This window comes from Ascaphus truei, chromosome 1 (assembly GCF_040206685.1).
Source record: "Ascaphus truei isolate aAscTru1 chromosome 1, aAscTru1.hap1, whole genome shotgun sequence".
Lineage (NCBI taxonomy): Eukaryota > Metazoa > Chordata > Amphibia > Anura > Ascaphidae > Ascaphus > Ascaphus truei.
In genome coordinates this window covers 258,951,177-258,960,022 of record NC_134483.1, presented here as the reverse complement: position 1 = coordinate 258,960,022, position 8,846 = coordinate 258,951,177, and the positions used below count along the sequence as shown (strand labels likewise).

The following is an 8,846-nucleotide window of genomic DNA, read 5'->3' as shown; positions in this document are numbered from 1 at the left end:
AAATGTGTAATTAAAAAGTATATAGTGCAATACCATACACTAAAACTAAAAGATAGACAGTGACGTCTATACAACTCCGCCAAGCGTCTCGCTGAGCTCTTGGGCTCTGGTCTATGTAGTATCGTAACTACACAGAGTACCTATTGTCCTTCAAGTTACATGCTCTGTAGTAAAGGTAAGTATATGTGATCAGATATTAAATTAATGTACTCGGTACGATAACTTATGATAATTCCCCTTGGTCTCTACTGGGGGTGTAGAGTAGATAATGGAGTATGTGATCAAGGTAATTGGTAATTAGACAGCTGTGTCCATGAGCAGAGATAACATACACCCTGGGCTGTGTTATAATAGGACCGATTGTCAAAGAATCAGTATGCAGAAACAGAGACTGATTCTCCAAGATCTGGAATATTGTATAATATTGGTTCTAATATTGCCTGTAGACCGAGGTGGTGCTTAGTGACCCTGCTATGTATTCAACCTGTCACATATACATTCATAGACATATAGGTATAGGTGCTCCTCAAATAGCTTGTGTCCCTGAGATATTCAGGTCCATGAGAATATCTCAGGGACACACTGAGCACTGCGTACGACGCATGCGCGGTCTAACATACTCCGTGGGTATGCCATATGGACACAGTGTGAATACTCTCTGAGTCACCGAGGGAAACAGAATTTTTGGTTTAACACTACCCTCTCTACAAAGCTATTTTAGGAATACCTATCTTACCGCACACCACCAATACTACCCTCTCTACAAGCTATTTGAGGAGCACCTATACCTATATGTCTATGAATGTATATGTGACAGGTTGAATACATAGCAGGGTCACTAAGCACCACCTCGGTCTACAGGCAATATTAGAACCAATATTATACAATATTCCAGATCTTGGAGAATCAGTCTCTGTTTCTGCATACTGATTCTTTGACAATCGGTCCTATTATAACACAGCCCAGGGTGTATGTTATCTCTGCTCATGGACACAGCTGTCTAATTACCAATTACCTTGATCACATACTCCATTATCTACTCTACACCCCCAGTAGAGACCAAGGGGAATTATCATAAGTTATCGTACCGAGTATATTAATTTAATATCTGATCACATATACTTACCTTTACTACAGAGCATGTGACTTGAAGGACAATAGGTACTCTGTGTAGTTACGATACTACATAGACCAGAGCCCAAGAGCTCAGCGAGACGCTTGGCGGAGTTGTATAGACGTCACTGTCTATCTTTTAGTTTTAGTGTATGGTATTGCACTATATACTTTTTAATTACACATTTACACAGTTGTTTAATAAAGTTTACACTACTTACTACATCCACCCCTGACCGTCTATACTGTACCATAAAGGTCTGCGGTGCACCTGCTAAGGGGATTCTTCAGTGTACCTTCTTTGGTACACATCCTTTTCTAAAAGAAATTGAGAATGAAATAATTATATAAGTTTGTACAGATGTTAACCTTTTTCTTTTAAAGAAATGATGGTAGAGTATATATACATATGTATTAGTAGTAACATCAGTGCATATAAACATTCCAATCATTAAACAAATGAGAGAGTTACACATGCAGAACTGAATATATAATTATTTTTGTTTTTGTTATTATTTATTTATATACTGTTTAACAATTGGAAAAGGAAACACAACCCTCTATTGCATGTATAATAAATTTAATGAAAAAATGAAATTAGATCCCAGTCTGGGTTTAGACCATTGGGTATTCTGGTGTTGAGGGTGAAGATCCAATAAAGTTCCCTTTTATCTAATGAATCTATTCTATTACCCCCTCTAATTGGTTTTGGGACATGTTCTATACCTCTGTATTTTAGTTTATTGATATTACCCAATCTACAATTAGTAAAATGTTGGGCAACAGGGTGAGTAAGATCTCCCAATTTAATGAGTCTAATGTGTTCCCTCATTCTAGCCTTTAAAGCTCGAGTAGTGCGTCCCACATATTGCTTACTACATCCACAGTCCAAAATATAGACTGTGAATGTGGTATCGCAATTAATGAACAATGTAATAGGAAATTGTTGTCCTGTATTTGATGATGTAAAACTAGAACATGACTCCATGTGGGCAAATGAAACGCATTTCAAACATTTAAAACATTCTTTAGGGAGATTCTCGCCCTGCCTAGGTCTGGGAGAAGAGAAAAGACTCCTAGATACATAGTTAGCTATGGTCTTAGCTTTTTAAACACAAAACGTGGTCCTCCTGTGTATACTTTTTGTAGCAATGGGTCTGCAGATAAAATAGCCCAGTGTTTTTTAACAATATTTTTTATACCATTTGCTTGTGTATTATATTGAGTGACAAAAACTGGACTGGCATTATCCCAGTTGGATTTGTTCATTTTTCTGTGTTTATCCAAAAGGCCACCCCTACTCATATCAACTACCTCATGAAGGGATCTCTTAAGATTAGAGTATGAATAACCTCTTTCCTCAAACCTCACTAAGAGTTCCTGAGATTGCTTAAGGAAATCCTCATTGTTAGAGCAAATTCACTTTAATCGTATAACTTGTCCTTTTTGAATGGAATTAAGAAGAAATCTGGGATGACAGCTGTCTGCTCTCAAATAAGTATTACGTGAATTATTTTTTCTATATACATCAGAACTGATTTTCATGTTCATATCAATAAATAATAGTAAATCTAAGTATTGAATATGATGAAAATCATATGTGTAAGTGAATTTTAAATTTAAATCATTAGTGTTAAGATAATCTATAAATAATAAAAGTGAATCGACACCTCCTTCCCATATAAAAATTAAATCATCTATATACCGCCTAATAAATGTGATAAATTGTCGATAGGGATTGTTATCTCCAAACACGTGGACTGACTCCCACCAACCTAAAAATAGGTTGGCATACGAGGGAGCAAAGCTGGTACCCATTGCGGATTCACGTGTCTGGAGATAAAAAGCCCCATCAAACAAAAAATAATTGTGATTTAATAAAAAGTGTATACAATCCATAATAAAACTACTTTGTGTGAGTGAAAGAGTGGAGTGATCTAAATAGAATCTGACAGCTGCCATCCCATGGTGATGTGCAATAATAGTATACAAGGAGGTTACATCCAGTGTAACCCAGATGCAACCCCCTTTCCAATCAATTGACTTGAGTTGCTCCAAGAGGTCACTACTGTCCCTGATATAGGAGGGCATAGAACGCACAAATGACTGTAAATAATGATCTACATATCTAGAAACACCATCTCCCAAAGATCCAATACTAGAAACTATTGGCCTCCCTGGAGGGGAGACCAACGTTTTATGGACCTTTGGGAGATGGTGAAGAACAGGAATGATAGGATGAGCCTCAAAAAGAAATTCACACTCCTTTTGACCAAGGACCCCTAACAGGGATCCTTCGTCTAGGAGGGACCTAAGTTTTTTTTAGAAATATAATAGTGGGGTCGCCACGCAGCACAGAGTAAGAGGATGCATCAGATAATTGGCAAATAGCCTCATCCCTATATTATTTATTTATTTATAAAATATTTTACCAGGAAGTAATACATTGAGAGTTACCTCTCGTTTTCAAGTATGTCCTGGGCACAGAGTTAAGACAAATAATACATGGTTACAGATAGTTACATAAATGAACAGGATATACATTATATACAAGACATTGCATGCACAGTTAAAGATAATAAATATTATGGGCGTATGAAACAGTTACAGACCAGATTAAAATGTGTGACAGCCTTAGATTTGAAAGAACTTAAACTGGTTCTAAGAGTTCCATCTAAGAGTTTCATCAGTTCCATCTTGTGTGATTCACCTGAGATTGAGTCCCATTGGAGAAGTGGCCTGGAATATTTTGCTATGTGTTTGCAATTAGGAAAGATTAGTTTTGTTATCCCAGTTTTCCAAAGTAAGTGTGTCTTTTTACTCTATTTTTGTGTAACATAGTTGTGTGCGTTCATTAGGTAAATAAACACAATTTATTTTTATTTCTCTGCTTGCTCAATCAATGATCCCGGTAATTAAAAGGTGTAATAAGCTGGTCTTACCGTGACAAGATTTATTTATATTGTGTTCTACTCTGAACTACAATGGCTCCCCCTTTATCTGCCCCTTTGATTACTAGGGAAATATTAGTTTGAAGTTTGTGCAAAGCATCCTTTTCTTCCTCGTCGAGATTATTGAACCTGCTCTGTAGGGGAGACAACAGAAATGTGTATCCCCTAGAGAGCAGGGTCAAGTCCCTCTCAACAAGTTTTTCAAAGGTCATAAGATAATGTCCCTTCATATGTGAAGAGAAAAACACTGATTTTCTCCTAAATCCAGACTCCTGTCTACCCAAAACATTAGATAGATCAACAACATCACTATTTTCATTGTCATCTAATAGAGAGTTCATGTCCTGTAGACAACATTGTTCCCTGAAGGTGAGGGAGGTAGGTGATGAGACAGAGTCAAAAGTGGAACCCTCAATGTCAGATGAACACAATGGAGTGATTAAGTTTATAGGTGGTCTGAGGATTTTTTAATATGGTAAGATAAAAGCATCTATTGTTCCAGGTCTATGTTTTTTAGGTAAAGGGTTATTTGTGCATTTATATGTTTTTCCTCATTTGTTTCCCTTTTTTTGTAATTTTGTTCAATAAAGTTTATTCATTTGAATACACGCATTTGCTTGCTGACGTCACCATTCCGTGCCGCGCATGACGCGTCATTTGTGACTCGATCTGGCACCGGACGGATGGGATCTGATGGCGGGAAAGTGTGGGTATATTAGATACCTGACGACATGGTGATCAAAGGGAAGCGCAAACATGTGGAGATATAAAAAATAAAACTGATGGTGCAGTATTGTGACAAATAAGTGTGTATTCTTCTTTAAGTCTGCTGTTATTTATACTCACAAGTGTGAGGATGATACTGTGTACGTAAAGGTATCTTTGGGTATATGTCTGCAGTGTTGATAAACTGGCTGGAACCTCGGTGTGGGAATGTATTCCTTAAATGGTTAAACACAGAAAAGTGTTTTCTGTGTTTAACCATTTAAGGAATACATTCCCACACCGAGGTTCCAGCCAGTTTATCATCACTGCAGACATATACCCAAAGATACCTTTACGTACAGTACACAGTATCATCCTCACACTTGTGAGTATAAATAACAGCAGACTTAAAGAAGAATACACACTTATTTGTCACAATACTGCACCATCAGTTTTATTTTTTATATCTCCACATGTTTGCGCTTCCCTTTGATCACCACGTCGTCATATTCACCTGGGATTGAGAGAGCAGTCCTGCACTGGGTCACAGCAGCATTCAAGGATTTGTTTGTATCACTTATATTTATTCAATTTCTGGTTTATATGTTAATATTGGATTAACACGTGTTTAAAGCTTATTATAGAGCGCCACTTTTGATATATTACGTTTTGCACTTATATTAGATACCTGGCAAGGTAAGATCGTATAGCACCTTGATAAAGAGCTTTCCACTCGAAACGCGTTGGTGGGGGCCCGTGGGCTCGTTTGTATTGTGATGTCTTGATCCATTAAATATTTTTTTCATGGGATACACACTCTCTTGCAGTTTTTTCTTTTTTCTGTGCATAGTAGTGCTCCAACTTTCCCTCATCTGTCTTGCTGGAATCTATGGAAAAACGGAGGCACACACCGGAGGAGGAATTTCACTGAAGACCACACAGATGTGAGTAATTTATTCTTGTACACCTTTCACTTTTCCACATCAATGTATATCTGACTGGACACTAGCTAGTGGGAGTTGTTACTTATCCTATAGTGGAACTCCATCCAGCTACTCGATTTATAGTGGATTTAGGTGTTGATCTACATGTGATCATTGGTCTGTTCAATCATGTGATACTCCAAGGACTTACACAGTGAGGAATCAGTGTATTCAGGCTTACATTAGCCACTGATCTTTGTTCAAGAGCACCAAACAGCTTTTTTTCTACACTCAAATTAAAGCTGATAGACTGTACTTTAATCCCATATTCATTATTTAACTGTAACATGAATTTATTTTGGTACACAGCCAAAATAACAAAACTTGTATCAGTGTCCAATTATTTACGGACCTAACGGTGTATATATATTTATATATATATATATATATATATATATATATATATATATATATATATTTACACAGAATTCTGAAGCACATTTAATAACAATTTTCTTGTATTAGTTATATTGTTATATTTTGCTTTTCACTTTATCACATTCAAGCCATTTATTTTTTGTAAGACACCTTTACTACTCCTTTAGCGCTACTTATTGTTTCTGGTTATATAAAATAAAACATTGGATTTTTGTAAGAGAGGCTCAGGGACAAACAGATAGAGACCGCTTTTTCTCTTGGTCTCCTCTGCGCAGCTATTACAGACTGTCTGGCCAGGATGATTAATACTCTTTTAATCATTCCATGCCCCAAAATGTACTGCTTTTGAGTGCGGCAGGGATGCCGCAGATTTCAGTCTGTGACAACAGTGGCAGTAAATCTTACTACATCTGTAAGCTACAAAAAATAAATGCTAAATACTAATCAGAACATTAACTAAGACTGACAAATTCTATACTAATATTTAAAAAAAGCATCAGTAAATGTTATTAAGAATCTAATAAAAAAGACTTCCTTCCTGTTACATCCACTAATTATAAACATGTCTCAAAATAACAAAATAATTGTAAAAAAATAAATATATCCTAAAGGCGTGTTAAAAGGTTGCATTACAATATATACTTTGAAAATCTAGAATGTATTCATAAAAATGTAAAAAATATATAAAAGTTTTGCCCATTTTGAAGCCACAAGTTGCTTTGCAAACTATTCAGCAATATTTAAGTAATCCAGATGCGTTAGTTCCTTCCCTGTAGTAGCATTATGTAGTCTCATAGCTCCCTAAGCAAATTAAAAAGCAGGTGTGATCGTTTGTCACTCGGGTATTGTCCCCATGGCAACAATTTCCTGGAACTCTAACCTTTAACAGGTGTGCGTGCAAAGTAGTAGAGAAACAGAACATGATATGACAGGTGCGTACCTGCTTATGCCATTCTGAGACTGAAACACTGCTGCATTAAGGGTGAGTTATGATCAAGGTAAGGGCAAAGAACATTACTCATGAACATGTAAAGCTTAATTTACCTTCTATGTAGAAAATGGGCAAATAGATGTTTAAATCTTTTAATATAGTATAAAATTACATTTAGCTTTGTGGCAATGAGAGATCACAGAACAGGTCAGAGTGTACTTTTTCAATTTAGACAATTGCTTCTTTATTATTGTTGTGGTGTTCTAATACCTGATTTATCAAATGTCCCAGTACATTGAATTAGATTGTATTAGACATAAATGCCCTAAAGAATGTAGGGAATTCTATTTGCATTCCTTTGATAAAATCTGCTCTGATTCTAAAGTTAGAGGATTCCTTTTTATTTTAAATGTTTAAGTGTTTTGCTCCTATTTAAAACTCAATGCGTATTGATTGCATAACTGGATAAAAATCTACAGGAATTCAGCTATAGAAAACTATGTTGTATGTGTTAGCTAATTAAGCCATTTAGAGGTCACAGAGCACTTTTGCCATTATTTTGCTGCCAGGGGAACATGAGAAATGTCAACTTCCAATGACCCAAGTCAAGGAGATTTGGAGGTTGTGAATGAAAAATATGGATTTTTATTGGAAAAATACTATCTTCTCAGAGTTAGAATCCCATAAAATCTGAAGCAAAACTGGTGCAGAAATATATTTGAAGCAAGGTGATTTAAAAAAAAAAAAAAAAGCTGGTGCAAAATATAAAATTCATATTTTGCAGCTGGGAGACTTTATTACATAACAGTACACCCAATAATAGTACTAAAGATAGCAATCAGAGATACTTTGTGAAATATAGTCAGCCTTAACAGGTCTGCTTCATATTAATTGTGTCTGTTTCAGGGTATCATGTTTTCTCTGTTACCTGATCTTTGAAAATGAAGTAACATGATTTATTTAAAGCTGCAGTTCAAGCTGCCGTTTTTAAAAAAAATCTATATATATTTTGTTCCCATTCAATATGTGCATCAATACAATCTACAAACTGACAAGTGATTAGCTAAGCTACAGATCGATCCGTTCTCTTTTAATCGATTGCTTGCTCCTGGTTATTTAATTCAGTTCTTGCACAGCATTTTGGGCAACGTAGTCCTGGAATATGATTGACTGGGCAGTTACTAGATTCAAATGGTGCATTGCTAGAGAGAGGGCGAGGCTCAATAGCCAGACCTATCGGAAGGGGAAGGGGGTTGTCACTTTAGAAATGCTTCCTACATTAGAAACATTAAAAAATGTCTTTAAAACATTTTTTTTAAATGCTACAAGTATTTTCTCATAGTACAGAACTAATTTATTTAAAAAAACACATGTAACCTGCCCCCCCCTCCCTAATCCCCCACTTCTCCTCCATAATCCCCCCTCTCCTCCCTAATCCCCCCCTAATCCTCCCCCTCCCTTATCCCTGGGACCAGACACCTGCTACTACCAGACTGTTAAAAGACTCACGCAACGTAGCGGCGGAGGCTTCGTTGATACCCTTGCTGGATCCGTGAATCCCATCTTCTTCATCTGCACGCCCGAGTGTGGACACACTCGGCAGGTACCCCACCTCATCAAGTGCCCCAACAGTACACGGGCTGGTGGGGCAGCGCTGTCTCACATACTTGGGTGGGTGTTTGAAGGTGCAGTCACTGTTTTGTAAACATTGGGAAGCTGCTGGACTACATCTGCTAAAGGAATAACTGAACTTGTATTTGCATCTTTGAACAGGATGAACAGTAA

The 8,846-nt window shown here is 36.7% G+C and overlaps 1 protein-coding gene across 2 annotated transcripts in view; it reads left to right on the top strand.

Annotated features, from left to right (window-relative positions):
* The first annotated feature begins 7,042 nt into the window (after positions 1-7,042).
* LOC142496631 (phospholipid-transporting ATPase ABCA1-like) overlaps positions 7,043-8,846 on the top strand; it is a 1,672,602-nt gene continuing 1,670,798 nt past the window's right edge. For both annotated transcript variants that reach the window (XM_075603302.1, XM_075603295.1), the window contains exon 1: positions 7,043-7,112. The gene's annotated coding sequence lies outside the window, so the exon portion shown is untranslated. The remainder of the gene's footprint in view (positions 7,113-8,846) is intronic.